General features: G+C 37.7%; 1 long non-coding RNA gene across 1 annotated transcript; it reads left to right on the forward strand.

The window, feature by feature from the left end:
- Window positions 1-16,383: 16,383 nt before the first annotated feature.
- On the forward strand, window positions 16,384-17,870 carry LOC132642682 (uncharacterized). Its single transcript, XR_009583299.1, has 2 exons — window positions 16,384-16,426; window positions 17,595-17,870. It is a non-coding gene; the product is annotated as an uncharacterized LOC132642682 (long non-coding RNA).
- Window positions 17,871-20,086: the final 2,216 nt, after the last annotated feature.

Here is a 20,086-nt window from a genome sequence, read left to right on the forward strand (position 1 = left end):
TCGTTTTAGGAGTATACTTGAGTGAACTGGCTACCCATTTTCTTAAAAAAATCAAGACCGCCCATTTTTAACATTTTACAATAGAGGCTAAATTGAACGAGACTAAATGCCCATATTCTGCAACTATACAATACTAGTTAAAGTTCTTGAGTATAAATTTTGTACAATCCAAGGGATTAGAAGTGTTGAATCAATCAAATGCCCCTTAGATTAGACAACCATTTTAGATTGATGGTAAATGTAAAGTACATTGTGATGCTCTATCGTCTCTTTTCGGATTTGCGTCATTTCATTTGTAATAGGTAGCTCATATATGGGTTTCATTGCCCTACCAGAAAGTTTAAAAGGACAACAATATCATAAATAGCAAGGTAAAGCAAAGTGAAGATCACTAGTATAATCACTTGAACTACAGGAAATAACTTGACAACACCTGCAGTTTAAATGTGGTTAAGTGGTTCCAAATTCAAACTAGTTCGATTTTTTCCATTGCCTTATAAATATTTTGAATTAGGGTATTTAACCGAGCTTCCCGCGGTATGAGAGAAAAAATAAAAAAGTTGGCTAATGCCATAATCTTATAAAAGAAAAAATAATCTTTACTAACAAATTAAAGTGTGCTATTACAAATATACATTGACCATTATTTAATTTAATAAGTATTCTAAAATAGAAAAATACCATTTATGGATTCATGGTCCTGAGATAGCTCATGTATGAAATTACCAAAGAACAGCCTCAAAAGTGGTCCTGAGATAGCTCATGTATGAAATTACCAAAGAACAGCCTCAAAAGTCAAAATGCAATCTAAACTTTAAATTCACAACCTACCCTTGTACTCACAAGACAAAGGCACGATTGACATAATACTTGAAAACTACATCTAACCATTAAGCGTAGCTCCACCTTGATTTAAGCCTAAAATTTAAACCAAAAGTGATTGTCTCGAAGATTGGACAAACTAAAAAGAACGATAAATTAAGAACTCAATAATGCTCCTGAAACTTGGTTAAAGAACAGTCTCGGGGTGGCCACCTCCAATTTTTGATTCATGAAGTCTTGTCTTCTATTCCTCATGCAAGTAGCATGTGATGTGAGAAACTTACATGCAGGTTCTTTGTAAATTGGGTGAACATTGTCATCCTAACCTTGTAAAACGATCAATCTTCAGGTAGCAATTCCATATTCTCCTCTTCTTTAGCAGACATTTCAATCTTCTTTTACTCATGGTTTCCTTCTGTTTCTGTTTCAAATCTATTCTTGCCTGTTGGTAAAAGAATGTTAAGTCAAAAAGAATCATCTACTCAGCATAGTTGCCACATTAAAGGTCATTGAGCATATGACACTATTCGTCATATAAATGGCTAAGTAGACAAATACTTGCTCTTAGACAGCATTCAGGTCAGGCTAGTTCTGCCATCCATCAAAGAACCTCTATGATAGGAAAACTCACTTATCTTCCGCTTCTATCTTCTCACTTACTCAGTTTCTCATGGTCTTCTCGATACTCTTTTGCTTTTGTGCTATCACAGCAACAGTAATTCCAGGTAAATAATATTTTAGCAATGTTGAAGAGCATTCTTGGTCTTCTGATGTGGTGTGAGCAAAGCACGTAATGCCTAAATATTCTTGGTCACTCTGCTTCCAATTCAGGAAAGATTTCCAACACTTCCATAAATTGCAGAAAGGCTGTAACACATTCCTCCGTGTAACTGCAATAGCAACCACAACTTCGACCAAATAAACCTTGAGCAAACTTAACTAAAACATCCAACTAATGTAAACTCATATCATGATCACATTGGAACTATCATAGCACTTCCCCAATAAATAGCAAAAGGCCATGCCTAGCCCAAAATTAGAAGAGAAAGGAAAAAGTTTTACACAGAAAACCACAACTCAGGCTACATAATCTTTTTAATATAAAAAATTAAGGATTTGAATTTTTTAGGTCAACTGACTCAACGCAGACCAAATAATTAGGAAATAAAAAGAGCACGTTCAAACAAAATTCAAGCCAATAATATTTAGGAGCATGCAATAATAAGTTAAGAATACCACATTTCTTTGGTTAGAATGATAGAGCCAGAATCCTAAAGACTTTAGCCTTCATCATATTTTTAAGCCGCATGTCTGCACTGTCAAAAAGATACATAGAAATTGTGTTTGGAGTAAAATTATTTGGCTTGGAAACTTGCCTCAAAGGAGACCTCCAATAATTTTTATACAAGTCTTTCCTTTCTTCCAATGAACCACAACAGACAATGAACCTTTCAAATTGTTGGGGAAAAACATTAAACCAACAACACATTTAACTTTATCATCTTGTCAAATTATCCTTCTTAGGAATATAAATGCTTGATGTTTTGGGAAAACATTAAAAATAATTTTCATGGACCACAACTTCGTGCTCGCTCAATTGTAATTGTCATATATACATAACTAACATGAAAAACTTCGCAGGTACTTAGCTACCGTCCAAACAACTTTAAAACAACATTTAGTAGTATTGCTATGTACAAACCTTATTTCCCCTTCAGATAAGAAATCAATAGTTTATAGATTTACTGAGGAAAAAAAAGAGCAAACTACTCCATGCAGAGATATATTGGCAGCAGAATAATAAAAGCAGAAGCACTTAAGTGAAATGGAGATATACCTGTATTTGGGCTCTGTTTTCAGCAGTGATATTAGAGATTGCCCAACATGCTTCCTTCTTGATGTTTTTCTTGTGATCTTAAGTTAACAATTGATACAGGAATGGCAAGACTTGGTTGTCAATCACATATTGAAATATAAATACCAGTACTCATGTGGAAATAGAGCGAAAGAAAGAGAAAATAAGAGTACTTTCTGAACACTTAAACCCATATCGAAGTAGCAGCAGAGGTGATATTAGCAAAATTTTCTAATTTTTCAGATTATAAAGAATATATACACAACTTCATCATGAAAGACAAAGTGCCATAATAAATTTCTTGCAACGTGTTACTCAGCAGTCAGAACTTGTTTTGCTCAATAACCATTCTGCTATTCACGTTATAAAGCAAGGGAATCCGCTCAAACCCACCACCCTGGTAGGAATGCCAGATTTACCGTTAATGAATCTGATAGCTCAATGGGCAAGGATGGCGTTATAGAAGCCCTAAGAAGATCGTCGTCAAGGTCACAAGCTAAGGAGATGCAAGCCAAGGTTGCTGGACTTCAATTGGAAATCAAGAAGATACTTATCATGGAAGAAAAGCCCAAGAATAAGTTCAAGAATTGTGAAAATGAATGGGCTAAATGCTACACATACTTTATGGTCCAAGTCTAAGCCCAAGAGGAGGAAGATTGGGGTCCACATGAAGCCCAAAGGGAAGCCCAAATAGCTGAAAATCAGACCCATAAAAGGGCTGAAATTCTGCCCAAAAAGGGCAGCAAACTCACGTTTGAAGTGCCCTAGTATTAGGCAACTTTTCCTATTTTGATAGGAATAGTTTTTGGCAATTATTTTACATGCTTTCGTAGTTTAATCCTAATTAGGTTCTAGGCTTTAATTATTTAGATTCTAATCCCATTCTATTTGGGATAAGTTTCCCCTATAGGGGTGAATTTTATTATTTTCATTGGACAAATATTATTATTATTGAGAGTTTCTCTACTTTACACCTTTGTGTGTGACTACTTTTGATTTATCTTGCAACCTTATAAGAACGATTCTTTTAAGAGTTAAGATTAATTCGTACTTGATATTTTTGGTTCTTATTCGTAAATTAAAGAAGGTGATTAGTCTTATACTAATTATTGTCTCTAATTTTTTCGAAATAGGGGTCTAGATCACCTTTTGGTATAAGTTCTTGAATTGACTCTATTAGTATCTTAATTAGTCTTAATCCGCTAATTTTGAATACTAAGACCAATCAGGGTTCTTACCACTTAATCTTGAAAATTGGGGATTTTATTCTTGAATTTCGCCTATCTTAACATTCTTGTCTTTAATCTTCGTATTTTCGCTTTCGCATTATCATCTTGTTTTGTTCAAGTAACCCGATTCTTATTAGAATCCTTGCAATACAAGTTTGTTTCAACGAAAGAAACAAACTTTGCCTTCTGAAGGCATCAGAACAGTGATAGCAGAATCACAGAAATCTAAGAATGATTTGAGTAATTCTATACCTAGAATAGGAATTCAATGGAAAAATTCAAGTATATAGCTCAATTTAATGGAAAAGATAGAAATGATAGAGAAAGTAGAGTTCTTGTATTAAGAATCAAGTAATATGAAAGTGAATGAATACAATAGTGGGATCTACAACCACTTATAGCTAAATCTATACAATCAACTCATAACCACTTCTAACTAACTTTCCCGCCACCGACTAATTCAGAATATCCCTCAACTAACTCCTAACTAACTGGATAGCTGACATGGCACTTAGCTAACTAACTTTTAACCAACTGAAATGATGAATAGACTATTACAATTAATCCCCAATTTCGTGTATCAGTAATCCTCTGCTGCAAAAGATCCTTGACCTCAAGGATCAAAATGAGGAAATCTGATCTTCAAAGTAGTTGCAAGTTCCAAAGTGGCATAATCTACAGAAAGTCCTTCCCATTTGACTAGGAGCTGAGCAGCAGCCTTGTTACCCCTCTTGATCATTCTTCTTTGTAAAATACTCTCAGGATTAGGACAGTATCGACTAGCAACATCAATGACAGGAGGATAGGAAACATGTTCAGGAACTTGATGACACTTTTTGAGCAACGATACATGGACTGTAAGGTGAATTTTCACAGCAGTAAGAAAGAGTAAGGTGTAGGCGATAGGTCCTACTATTTTAGCAATTTGAAATGGGCCATAGTACTTAGCAGCAAGCTTGTGAAATGCTTGATTGGATACAGTTGACTGCCTGTAAGGTTGAGTTTTAAAGCATACCCAATCACCAACTTCAAAATGTCTCTCAGACCTATGAGAATCAGCTTGTTGTTTCATTCTGAGTTGTGCTCTCAGCAAATGATGTTTAAGCAATTGTAACTTGAGTTTTCTACTCAAAAGTGTATTTTCCACCTCAGTAGGAGCAGATTCACTAGGGAGATTGTTACACCCCGTAGTTTCGTATGATGAGATTCGAGCTACCTTTCAGGAGGTATGTGAGCCTATATGTGTTTAACTTATGGTCATAAGGGTTTAAGTTCATATAGTAAGCTATGGAAGGATCGAAGGGCACATGAATCAAGAAAATTAAATTTGTTGGAGCTTGGAAGAAAATATGAGGGGCAATTTTGGCCCAACTTGGAGAAAGAATATATTTTAGTAGATGAGGAGTTTTGAAGCAAAGTAAAATCCTAAAATAAAGTTCGTCGTCTCTAGTTTCCAACGCAACAAACCGCTCGTCGATACGGCATCGGAGTAGAGAATTATGGACGTTACAAGTTAGGCTGACAGAGCAAAAACACTGCTACAGTGACCGAGCTGCTACAGTACTGCTGCAGTACCGCTTGCTACAGTACTACTACAGTAATTGCTACAGTGACCCCGACCCGAATTTGCCCCCCTCTATAAGGGAAAAATCTGATCCTAAACCTCATTTTTCTCCATTTGTTCCCCAAAAACACTTGAGAGATTCTAGAGAACATTGAGGGATCATTTTGTAAGCGGATTAAAGTGGCAGACTATTATCGAGGCTCAGGTAACGTGTAGTCGCGCTTATAGTATTGGTTTGCGACGGAGTTGGTTTGGATTCAACACTAATAATGAAGGTTTTGTTGTCCTAGTAAGAATAAGGTATGAATCTTTCCCTTTTGATGTTGATTTCGGTTTACGTACAAAGATAAAGTTATTAAATAGTCGTGTTACAAGTTGGTTAGTTGAGGAATTTGGAAAACATAGTGGGGGATGTCTTATGGAGTATATTAATGTTGATAATGTTGTTGTTGATGTTGATATTGTTATTGTGTTGTTGGTTGCTGATATTATGATTTTGGGCTAGGCACATAAGCAGGGGAGATGCTGCCTGAATTCCGGCAGATTCTAAAAGGACTTTATTTTAAAGGCTTAAGACAAGTGTGTGACACTGAGCCTAATGATAGTATGAATGGTTTTATATGTAGATTGCGAGTCAGGACATAAGTTGGAAAGTCAAGAAGCGAGATTCTAGGTATGTTAAGGTTAAACCTTTCTTTCAAAAGGTATGATTCCTATGTTATGATTCCTTATATGATATCCATAAGATTCTTACTCATAGAAATGCCAGAGGTCCACAATTCTCAGAATTCTTATGATGACTCCAATTCTAGAGATTTCCAAAGTCCAAGTTCTAGATGTTTTCATGACATGATTGGGCGTGCTAGGAAATTCTTGATTGCATTCATGATAAGCGGCCTCATCTGATGTTAGTGATCATCCAAAGAGAGACATGATAGTAATGATGATTATGGCAGTGATGATGATTACGATAGTGATGATGATTATGGTAGTGATAATGATTTCAATTCTAGAAAGGCCAAAGTTTAAAGTCCACCATGTTTTCATGCTTCTATTGAGCTTGTCACATGATTACTGACTCCATTCATTATTGTTGATCTCACCTTATGATTATTGTTCCTTCAAGGTGCGATGTGCCAATGACGTTAGCTTCATAATGGAAATCGGAAGTATAACGACTTTACATCACTCCGATAAATTTAGAAATGTGTTATCAGGGAATATTTTGTAAGACACGAATAGAGTGCTAATGAAGGATTCCTAATGAGGTATTTGATGCTAGAAGAGAGGATTATGATGTATCTCAGGATTGGGTTAAGGTTTAGTTAAGCGGGAAGAAGTCTTAATGGCCCAGAAACGTGCTTATGAGTTTTATATGGCTATATAGGTGTTGACAGATAAGTAGAGGTGTCAAAATGGTCTGGCCCAGCCCAACCCAGCCCAGCCCTAAAGGGCCAAAGAATTAAATGGGCTAAGACGGGCTGACCCTTTTAATTAAAGGGCCTGCAAAATGGAAGCCCAACCCAGCCCTAAGCGGGCCGCGGGCTAGGATGGGCCAGCCCTTTAAGTTTTTTTCTTCTTCCGAAATAACATTTTCTAAGTGATTTTTGGTATAATTTGAACATGAAACTTTTGTAATATGAAATAGAAGAAACTTTTGCAATATGAAATAAAATCTTCTACCACCTACTCTTGCGCAAATCCATATCATAGAAGAAAAAATTCAAGAGAATAAATATAAATTATTATTTTTAATCACTAATTCAGATCACATTCAAAAGAAATTAAACATAATATAAATTTTAAGACTAAAAAGTATTACTCTAGTTTCTAATTACTAGTAATTACATTCTTTTTTCTCATTACTATTTATCTTTTTATTTAATTTACTTATATTTTTTTTAAAATTAATTAATTTATTATTATTTTCTGGCCTCAAGGGCTGGCTTCAGCCCAACCCTTGAGGTCGGCGGGCCAAGAGAGGCTGGGCTTTTGAGCCTCACTTCTATATAGGCTAAAAAAATCTTAGCCTAATCCTACTTAAATAAAGGGTTGGTTTGGGCCGGCCTCGCGGGCGAAACCCATATTGACAGCTCTACGGATAAGTGATGACCATGAGAAGTGCATAGAAGCTAGTAGGTAAAGAATGAGCACTAAAAGAATATAAATGGTTATAAAGGATATTTGGATCAGGCTACACGTACCGTAGCACTTGCATTGCATTGGATCGGGCTACACGTACCGTAGCACTTGCATTTGCATAGCACTGGATCGGGCTACAAGTACCGTAGCATTTGCATTTGCATAACACTGGATCGGGCTACACGTACCGTAGCACTTGCATTTGCATAGCATTGGATCGGGCTATACGTACCGTCATACTTGCATTTGCATAGCACTGGATCGGGCTACACGTACCGTAGAACTTGCATTTGCATATCACTAGATCGGGCCGTACGTTCCTCGACACTATTATATGTGATATAGATCGGGCCGTACATTCCTCGGCACTATTATATAGGATATGGATCGGTTCGTACGTTCCTCGACACTATGAACTATAAATGTCATGCGCCCTCGGAGGTAATTTCAGTAAGCAGAAATGTATAGATAATCAGACATATAGATGCATTCAGTCAATCAGTGTAGCTTATGAGTTTCAGATTTCCTTCATGACTATAAGGATTGTACGAAGGGTACATATATGAGCACTGATCAGTTGGGTAGTTAGTACTAGGATGATAAGTAGATCAGAACCACAACAGATATAGTTAAGCATACGAGGGTATCAGGAGACATGTATTATATATGGAACGGGTTGCACGCCACAACATATGTTCGGATAATGTTTTGGTAATAAGTTAACCAGAGCCTTGGTAGGGTATAAAGACCTAGTGGAGATTGCAAAAATATGAAGAGGTTCATATGTATATACGTATGCTAGAGTTACATCGGTAACTCAGGAGTGCCAGGTTGATTCTTATCTTTCTTCATTACAGTACATGCTTATTATGTTACATTTTCCGCCTTACATACTCAGTACAATATTCTTACTGACGTCCTTTTGTTTGGGGACGCTGCGTTTATACCCGCAGGTATAGATAGACGAGACGAGGACTTTCCGCAGTAGGCTACTTCTATGTACCAGTTTTGATTGGTGAGCTCCTCTTCTTTCTAGAGTATTGCCGAGTCTGGGATTGTATATGTGTTTTTGTGTTATGGGTACGTCGGGGGCCCTGCCCCGACTTACATACTTCGGTCATGTTCATAGAGGCTTTGCAGACAGTTTCTTGTGTACAACTAGTCTTGTTTTTGTCAGTTGATATGTCAGTATCGTGGGCCCATTGTACAGATACATATGCATGATATTAATTTCATAGTTGGCCTCCTCGGCTTATTTTGCCATTTGAGACATAGACAATGTGAGTTACAGCTTGGTTCGCTCGGTCCCGTAAGGTGCCGGGTGCCAGTCACGCCTCACCAAGACTGGGGTGTGATAGAGATATGGTAAATGCAAAGGGGGTGGCCTACTATATAGTGTTTCATATGGAGTAGTCTTGATAGAACTGTGGTAAGCTGTGTGGTACCAATATTCAACCAGTGGTAAATGTCATACCCCATTTTAACCGGGTTAAAGTAGAGTACAACATATTGGTGATTCCTATTTTTGTTTGTATTAAGGAGTCGCCACCTAATTATTTATGGTGAATTAGGACACCTAAATTTATTAAAGTTATTTTAAAGTTAACTCTGTTTAAGGTCTGCGAAACTTAAGATTCTAGGTAAGGGTTTAATTAGTCTAAAGGGAAGGTATTAGGCACCCTTTAAGACCCATTAACAATGGTTAACCGACTGGACTTATAATTAATTAGGCCAAGTGTAAATATAGTATTATAGAAAAAGAAAGTAGCTTTGTAAGTATGCTTAAAGTTATAGATAGATATGTAAGAATGCTACTTAAAATAGAACTTGTAGAAAATAATGATTTGTATAAAAGGGTACTTTTAATGCTATTTTGAAGTACTTATAAATGTTGTTAAGGTTTGAGACGAAAGTAATAATAGCGTTGTTTAAAATAATACTTGTAGAAAATAGCAATTGCATAAAAGAGTTTAGTTAAAAATAAACTAAAAGAAAGCGGGACATGTAATGTTTATATGTGGAGGAAATGACTAAAATTTAAAAGAGTTATTTAATAAAGTTTTAAAAATTATTCTAGATAAATATGTATTTCAATGTGTATTTCTAAGTGTTGAAAAAGAACTAAAAGCGAAAGGGTTGTTCGTTGAATTAGTTTGCCTTTTGTTCCTTAGAGTAAGCTAACATTAGTGTAAGATTTGCGATGTTTTAAGTTTCTAAAATAGTAAGCATAGATTATTATTCCCTAAGCCGAAAGATGTAATCATGCTATTTTGAAAATCAATTACTCAAATAAATGTTATAGATACTATATAAGTAGTTTAGAACATAAATAGAAGTGAATGTAATTTTGTGGAATTAACTACCCATAACTAAACTAGAACCGTTAATGTTACTAAAGTTTATTTTAATTAACAAGCATAAATGTTAGTCATACAATACATGTTAAATACACACAGAAAATGAAAAATAGAGGGATAGATATAATATAAATGGGCTCGGCCCATTTGGATTGCTGTGATCCATTTGCAGCTGGGCTTCGGCCCAGTAACAGTTTTTATTTGTTGCTGCTGTTGTCACGCCTATTGTGCTTCGGCCCAGATTTTATTTCCCTTGTTTGGCTGCGAATTGGTTGCTACTATATGGGGGCTGACTCGAGGAATGTTACGTTGGGCCTTTAGCCCAACACCGGATGCGGAAGATGATGACGAGTCGCTTGGACTCGTATGCGAGATGTCATGCATAAAAATGAAAGAAAAATATTAGTATATGATTAACAAATAGGACTAAACATGTATAATGCAAATTCGAAACAGGATGATAGCTTTCAATTAAAACAATGGACTGCCCTTTAGTTAATATTTCAACGATCTCCAAACGAACAATAAGAAAAGAAGTTAAACGAATGTAGCAGGGTCATATTCAATTTAGATGTCTGCAAAGAGTTTCAACAATCACACGAATAACTGAACAGCAGACCATAATAATTAAGCAACAACAGCGATCTCTCCTCGAAATAGTCACCAAAGTAAAGAATCAATCCAGCCAAATATGCATGCTGCCAAGTAAACTAAAAGCCAGTGTTCTCAGTCAATGATACTTATCACAATTAACATGCGCAGCTGTACGGAAGAAATAACTCAGAAAATGATTCGAAGAGAAATGGACAGGATGATACTCATATTTTAAATCTCAAGAAAAAGATTTTTTAAAGAAGTTTCAGCAGTTTATCAGACAGTAAATGTTAAGCTAATATCTGTTGATTCATTTAATCCTGATGGCTCAAAACAGAAAAACAGGACATGAAATAAGCTGATTACATAAATGAATTTTGATTACTCAAATTAGTTCGTCTTTGAAATCGTCACAGCGAATGAATTCTGCCCCAAAAGGTTTAACAGTTCTCAAAAATATTCCAGTTCCTTTTAATCCAATAGTACTAACTATAAACTGAAATACCTCTGCCGAGTAAAGTTTGCGAACACGCTTTATACAGTTTCGGAATAAGCACAGCCTAAACCAAAACAAAATCCAGCAAGTTGGATATATGATCCTTCATGCTTAAACAAAGAACCAGAATTTCAAACAAGAAGAAACAGTGACACTTGGTACAGGCATTCCACAGAAGGAGCATAACATTCAGCAGGCAGACAATCAAATTTGCACAATGGATTCACATTTAACAGGGAAGGAACTAGTAAAGACTTAATCTCCCCAATCAAACAAAACCAAACACCCAGTATAGGACCTTTTACTTAAATAGAACAGACAGGGCACAAGATGGACAGAAGGCAGGATTAGGAAGTAAAGTGTGGAAAGAATGAGAATTTTAAGGAAAAGCCCCTTTTTAAAGACTTATAATACCATTTGAAATACAATTGCTGCACATGAAGAGCAAAGCCTGAAGCAGTGACCAGATGACATGACAAACAATGTTTAGATCAAAACAACACATGTGGAGATAGCCAGAAGACACAACGACCCTCAAATAAACGAATGTTAATTGATGGGCCGCAACTGCAGAGACAATATAGGACACGGAAGCAAACTGTGGATGCTTTGACAAAATGCACAGCACACAGAACAACAACCAGGACTCAAAACAGAAGGATGAGACGAACAAATTAAAATGATAAAGAGTCGAAGTCTCACAGTTTTAAAGAACCAATGGCCAAATTCAAGGAATACTTAGGAATGACACCTCAAATAAATGAAAGATATGCTAATGGTAAAGTTAAGGTGTTGTCACAAGCAAGGATAATGCAGCCATGCTTGAAGGCATTCACAATTATTTTGAAAGAAAGAGAAAAGTGTGAATTAGTTTAGCTCAAACCAGATCGAAATTTCCCCCTTTTTTTTTTCAACATCTAGACTTGAGCTTTCTAAAGAAACATTTAGGCATACGTGATCTTCAAACAGTCCAACATGCATGTGTATTAATCTCCTATGATTGACAAGCTAACAATGCATTAATCATACCTCAAAGAGCAGTTGAATATAATTATCCTAGTCTGAATTTAAACATGTTTGACAGCGAACTAATCAACTAAACCAAAACTAGATTTGGTTACATTATGCACTCCACTTGAACTAACAATAACCATATCACTGCTACTGTTTTCATATCAGCGTTAACAAAAAACAGAACACCTAAACCTACAGATTGATAGACGATTATATAAATGGTTCAGTATCGGTCTGTTTTAATCACATACACGATATACCTAAGATATACACACCATGGTGTGTATATCAGATGTATATCAAATGTATATCGTCTTCTTACCTTGATAGCCCACTGTATATCCTATGTATATTCAACTTCATCTAGATTCTAAGTCCTGGAAATTTAGTCTAAACCTCCAAACCACAGCATACGTCAAATTCATTTAGCAGTTAGAATCTATCCTAACAACACCCAAACATCGAACAAATAACGTGACTACAAAGAAACTACATAATCATTAACCATATGGCAGCATAAACAAAATCTTAACCAAAACAGAAAACTGAAGATTGTAAGCAATAAATGTATCGTGTTTTACTTCTTTTGTGTGCAGTGAAGTGGGGATCGTCGAGGTCTCGAATCTACGTTTTGAACGCGACGAACTTAAATTTGACAAACCTTTCAAACCGAGAGTTTCGATATCGACGGAAATAATATACTCGTTAAAGAAAAAGGGAAATTCTGTTTGTCTCTAGAACTTCAACTGTAAGTAGGGTTCGGACTGGATGTTTAAAAAAAGTTAAAAGGAAAACCAAGACTTTCAAAAACAATTAAAATCTGGTCAAGATTTGTTGGTGATTCGAATCGTTGGAGGAGTTTTGGGATTCAAGATTTTTTGTTTCTCGATCTGTCTCCTCTTTTTTTGTTCGAGTTGATTTTTGGTTTCTGGTCTTTGATTTTTCGATTCCAGATCCTTCGATTCTTTTTCCCTCCTCTTCCTTTTTTCGATCTCCCTTTTATAGGAAGGTGATTAGGTTTTTTGTATGTGAGGTGCGGCGGTGAGTGGAGAGGAAGAGGAAAGAGAGGAGTGATGTCGGGCGAGTGGAGGGGAGCGTGTGTGGGGAAAAGGGAAGAGGAGCGGTGGTAGTGGGGAGTGAGACGAGGGAGATGAGGCGGAGGAAAGGGGGAAAAGGAAGAAAGAGAGATGAGGAGGGAGGCGGAAAAGTGGGAAAGAAAGAGAAGAGAGGCAAGGGGTAAGAGAGGCGGGGAAAGGAAAAGAAAAAGGGGGTAGGGTTTAGAATAATGAGGTAAATGGGCCGCCGGGTCGGGTGAAATAATGGAATTGGGCTGGTCCGTTTGGGCTGGCCCATTAATTTAAATATGGGTTGAAAATGTGGGTTGGGTATAGAAATGTGGGTTGTTTGTTTGGGTAGGAAATAATATTGTATTTGTATTTTAAGCCATTAATTTGCTGAAAATATTGGTCCTTCCTCCGCTATTTTAATTATTTCCGGGCTTCTAATTTAGTAACTAGTACAATATTTATTATGTGAAGATAAATAGTAATTAGTATATAGAAAGTAAGGATTTACAAAGTGTTGTCTTGTAATTAATTTAACGATTCCAAACCCGAAAGTGAAATGACGATGAACATTTAAAATTTGTGATAAATTAATACTTGTAATGTTAAAATAAAAGTAGCGAATATAAATATCAGTGAAAATAAAGTATCTAGCTCGTCAATAAATTTAGACGTCCGAGTAAATTAAAATAAAGGAGGGACAAAATTGGGTGTCAACAGATGCCCCTCTTCGACCGGAGACGATGTAAGAGTTTTCGGGCGAAGAAGTTGACGTAGTAGCCAATTTTGTTCCGACCGACAAAATACGAATACGGTTTTGGAGACACTGGGATATAGGAAAGGATACGAGATTTATGAAAAGAGTTGATTGAGTAGAGTCTTGGCAGTGTATATGAAAGAAATTATTTGGGATAACCTACGTATCACGTGTTTGTGGATGTAGGCGGAGTCGAGTTCGAGAGTAGATCCGAGACCTTTGTGTCACACCCCGACCTTACTAGGGTGTGATGGGCACCCGACCCCATATTCGGAGCCGAGCGAACCCTCTGACTCTTATTACATACTTAATTTCCTTAGACTCTTGCATTAATAAGGAATGGAAAAACATAGTAAAGCTTTCAAATTTTTTTTTTGTTCATCGTACTCAATCAATATAATCTGTGATCATATGGACTTTATAACATAACATAAAATGACACATAGGCTAGTGGAGCCGTTCACAATACCGACATCCTATACCCACGACTCTGTCTGCAAAGTCTCTAACATTTATCGGACATCATGGTACATGTACTCTGACTCGGTAACACTCCAGGAACAAGTGGAGCTTGCCAACTCTGCTGGAATATCTTCTATATTAGCTTCAACTCACCTGGGTGTACCTGCGCGGCATGAAACGCAGCCCCCCGAAGAAAGAGGGGGTCAGTACGAGCAATGTACTGAGTATGTAAGGCATGAATAATAACTGTATGGAACATAGAACATGTCATAAGATAAAAGAGTAACCTGTACATATGAGTGCCGCTTAGGCGGATGCCATGCATACTTATCTGGTCATATCATATCATATCATGTCATGTCATAGCGCCGAAATACGTCGGCTCGCCCATATATCCCGCGTTCGGGCATCCCGCGTCCGGGACGATATCATGTATCATACTCCAACTGATCAGGTGGCTGTGCGTCTATAGTGCCTTACCTTTCCCCTTACCCCATATACATATACATGTATCATGTTCATATATCAACGTCTATAGCGCTCTGGCCCCTTTTTCCCATATACATATACGTGTATCATGTACATATGTCAGCGTCTATAGCGCTCTGGCCCTTTTTCCCATATACATATACATATACCATATACATATATCATGTGAGCAGCATGCAGGAGAGCCCAAGAAATGCTATAAGTCTATCGGGGTAACGTAAGGTCGGTAACCTCCGATTATATTATGGAATAATCTGTTACACCTCGGAAAATTTTCGTTCGTGTACAGTGAATTGACTAGCGAAGGACAGTTACGAGTATCGAATTAATGGTGTCTTAATGAATTATTGGAGAAGAATTATAATTCCCCTTACGTTGGTAATGAAGTGCCAAGTAAGTTTCAAGAAGGACTCATAAGCCAAATATGGGCATAAGCCATCCAAAAAGGGCGAGTTAAGGAAACACTTTTGGAGGATCTGGTTTGGAGGGGCCAAAACTCCATTTTTAAGTCGGAATTTGGGAAAAATACCACAGTATTAAAGTTGTATATAATTGAAAGAGCTTTCTAACCATAGGTCTTGGGCCCTCACAGCATATCGGTATCAAAAGTTATTGCCATTTTACGACAGACAGTTCATCACGTTTTGGCATGACATGCGATTCGCACTTGGTGTCGCATGTTCGACATGCGACTCGCACTTGGTGTCGCATGTTGTGCCAGTGAGAACCGATCGACTGGCAAGACCTGCGACACAACATGCGACTCGCATGTTCGACATGCGACTCGCACATGGTGTCGCATGTGGTGCCAGTCCAGAATCTTCTGGACCATTATATATAGACCCAACTTCGTTTTTAACCCATTTTTTCACCATTTTTGGTCCGAAAATCCTCTAGAACCCTCTCAACATTTCATCCACAAGAAAAATCAAAGGAAATCAAGATTTACAACATCAAATCCATGAATCAAAGTGTATGAAACCCAAGTAAAGTTCATCTTCCTCAAGGAAATCCAAAGAGAGAAAGTAGGGTTTTGGTGCTAGAAGGGAAAACTCCACTCAAGGCTTGTTCAACCATCATCCAAGGTAAGTTTTATGACCATTTCATGTTGTTTGAGGTATTAGAGGGCTTAGATACTTGAAATGTAGAAGAACATAGAAAGTGGGTCATTATTGAGTGAATAGTGACGTAATTGAATGATAATGGAATTGAATCATAAATGTTGGAACGTTGTAATTAGGAATACGTTATAAATGACGTGTAGACCAAGACATGGGTGTGAATTATGCGAAATTATGATGATGGGCCATAAACCATAAATGTGAGTTAATTGGAAGAAAATGGTGGATTTTACTAAATGTACATAAATGACGATTGTGGATTGTGATATTGTGTGTGTTGGGAGTTGAATATGACATGGGAAAAGTAGTAGAAACAAAGGAAATGCTGCCCAATTTTCCCTAGAAATAGTAGCGCGTTTTTCTCGTCGATTGACTAACACGATGGTGCGAATTATCTCTTGAAGGTAGAGACGTTGCGTCAAGGGAAATCAAGCGAACGATAGCATAGTTAACGACAAAGGTATGTTAAGGCTTGTCCCTTTCTTTCAAAGGCATGATTCCTAAGTTGCGAATTCATAAATGTTTCCATGACGTCCTTAATTTCAAAAGTTAGAAGTTTATGATTCCAAAGCATGATTCCTTCCTTGATAACCCGTAAATGTTTTCCAAATGCCTGCATCGTTCCAAAGCGAAGGTTTACGAGTTTGTAAGCTCTTATGAGAACAATAATGGACATATTTTTTTATCATGATTACAATGATGCGAAAGATGAGAATATTTTCCTATGATGACTACGATGAGACGATTTCATGTTTAAAGGTTTCAAGTTATGATTTCAATGACGATGTAAGAATATGGAGCTATTTCTTGATTTCTCAATTTTATTCATGGATGACTATTATATTTCCTTTAATATTTCCAAAAGTATATAGAATGACTTCTTACAAGATTATGACCCTACTCTCTGTTCTTTTTATATTAGTCTTCGTTGACAGTCTCGCCTTATGATGATTGTCCCTTCAAGGTGAGACATGACGATCATGATTGATCCATAATATACCCGGAGGTGTTCGACCTTACGTCACTCCGATGGAGTTATAGCTTTTCCTTGGGTTCTCCTGCATGTTATGAATATTACGTACGTATGTATATATATATATATATATATATATATATATATATATATATATATATATATATATATATATATGATATGAAAATGTTCTCAGGGGAAGTGGGGAAAGGTGAGGCGCTATAGACGCATAGCCACCTGTACAGCTGGCATATCATGATTTCATCCCGGACGCGGGGTGCCCGGACGCGGGATATATGGGTGATGGATCGGGCCGTACGTTCCTTGGCACTAACATACTATACTATATATGGATCGGGCCGTACGTTCCACGGCAATATATTAATGTATGATGACATATGGATCGGGCCGTTCGTTCCGCGGCAATATATTTATGTATGATGATATATGGATCGGGCTGCACGTTCCGCAGCAATATATGATATGAAGTAAGTCAGCATGTGCTATTTCTTCTATACGTGACAGTCATATACAGTTGCTCCTTATTGATGTTTCCTTTATCTCATTGACGTCTTTTCATTGTTATGCCTTACATACTCAGTACAATTTTCGTACTGACGTCCGTTTTCTTTGGACGCTGTGTTCATGCCCACAGGTAGACAGAGAGACGGCGCCGACCTATAGGAGCTATCAGCAGATTTACGGGAGCACTCCACTATTTTGGAGGTGCTAGTCGAGCTATGATTTTGTGTATATATGTATATGTCTAGTACTCCAGTAGAGGCTCGTAGATACGCAGTGTGGGTTGTGTGGTATCCCAAGGTTGCCATTATGTAGAAATTTATATACATATATGTGCATATTATTTTGATAGCCTAAAGGCTTATGTTTACAAAAGTATATATATTTTAAACAGAAGATGATTTCTTTATGATTTGAATATAAATTGATCAAAGGAGTATTAAATTAGCAGGATAAGTCATAGAATGAGCGGTGCTCGGTGGTTAGCCCCGGGTACCCGTCACGGCCCCCTAGTTGGGTCGTGACAAAAGTGGTATCAGAGCAGTTCGGTCTTAGGAAGTGTCTACGAGCCGTGTCTAGTAGAGTCTTGTTTATGGTGTGTTGCGCGCCACACTAATAAACAGGAGGCTACATGGCATTTAGGAAAAATGACCATCTTTCATCATAAGAAATCGTGCGATAGAGCCGTATTATAAGATTATCCCCTCCCTAACGGTGCGTTATAATTTCAGCGAAGCTGATGAAGGGAAAAGCTACGGCAGCCCAGAAGGGCAAGATGGTGGTTGAAGAAGGGCTCGATCGAGAGCCGTATATATATTTGGAGGAGGGCGAACCCCAGAATAAGGCCCCACCTCGTTTTTCCAATACTTCACCTACTTTCGAGGATCAAAGGGGAGCCTCAACTTTAGCTCCAGCATTCCCCGTTCCTCCCCCAGATGCCTCTGGCCAAGAGATGAGACAGGCTATTCTTTTACTGACTCAATTGGTTGCCACTCAAGCCCAACGGCAAGATATGGGCCACGGTAACAGGGGTTGGAGAAAGGAAGGTAATTCTTCAGGGTTTGATCATGAGTTTAGGGGTGATTCAAGGCGACAATTCTCTAGGCACTCAGTTCATTCGACAAGTGGTGCTCCTCCGCAGTTCTCGAGACCCAGGTTTGATGGATCTACTTATTCTGGGTCATCCTAGGGCCTCAGAATTTCCAATTCCAGAATTCGGAGTGGTTCTAGTCCGACGAGATTCTCGGTACCACGATGTACTCAGTGTCGCAGGTTACATAGGGGACCCTGTCGTTTTGGCTCGGATGTTTGTTATGCCTGTGCCCGGCCAGGCCACGTAAAGCGCAACTGCCCATCGCTATGTGGTAAAGATAAGGTTCGGACTACGAGAGTGGTAGTTGGCTCTTCGTCATCGGTATGCCTCCCAAGGCCAGGGCCATATGTGTTAGTAGGTGCTGGTAGAGACCAAAGAGGGACGCCTAGTCCGAGTAGATCCCGGCGTCATATCCATGCATTAACTGAGCGACAAGATCTTGAGTCCTTCCCTGACATTGTTCCAGGTATATTGTCAGTATCCTTTTATGATATGTATGCATCGATTGATTTGGGCCTTATGACGTCATCTATTACTTCAGATATTATTGACTGTGTTAGAGTAAAAGACTGGGCCAACCAAGCAGATTGAGATGTTTATATTTGTTAGTGAACCAGTGATTTCCAGAATCATGATTTACGAGTAAGTTGATTGACAGCGAGTGAATATAAATAATATGTGTATGTATGTGGATGTTGGAATCATAAACCGAGGGTGCAGGCACAACTTGTGAGACAAGCACTATTATTTATATCCCTTAATGGTAAGTGATCTTGTGTTGTTCGCTTACGTATTAGGTGTTACGATATATGTCCCATTGAGAAATCGGACGTGTTTCTAGGCTATGTGCAGGTTCGAGATTGTTGTGTCTACAAGCGAAACTCTGCCGAAATTTTCCTAGAATCTAAAGGAGATAAAATATAAGCTTGTGACATGTTCCAGCGAGAAGAGATGTTGCGCGACAAGGTAACAGCAGGACGAGATTAAGTTAGGAGTATCATTAATAACTACACGAGGTGAGTTAAATACTATTGGATGGATGGTAACAGTAGTTATAAGGTAGTACTAAACCATGTCATAGGAGAAAAAGGGTAACTCCAATAGAGTGTGGTACTGAAGTATTGATGGAAGGGATAAGCACGAGGAAGATACGATAAGTTTATTGGCAAAATAAAGTGACGGCATCACGTAGACAGAGATACGGGTATGAAGGACTATAATGAATGTAAATACATTGGTGAAGTGACTTATGTGGTAAGTGAAATAGGGATAATCAGAAAGAGAAACAGTTTAAGTATGATCACTTCGTAAAGTTTAATCTATTTTATGAGCAAGATTTGCGAATGATACCAAGTAGTGTCACTCTATAGAGTTGATTATGATCAGGATATAATGAGGACAGAGCGATAGCTGGGATACACAGTAAGTAAAGTATAGCAAGGAAACGACAAAAAAAAAATGTGACATGCCCCATATGAACAGGGGGTGAATGCAAGTATGAAGCCAACAGGCGAGCCATGGGGCAGTAGATG

This window comes from Lycium barbarum, chromosome 5 (assembly GCF_019175385.1).
Source record: "Lycium barbarum isolate Lr01 chromosome 5, ASM1917538v2, whole genome shotgun sequence".
In the NCBI taxonomy this organism is placed as follows: Eukaryota; Viridiplantae; Streptophyta; class Magnoliopsida; order Solanales; family Solanaceae; genus Lycium; species Lycium barbarum.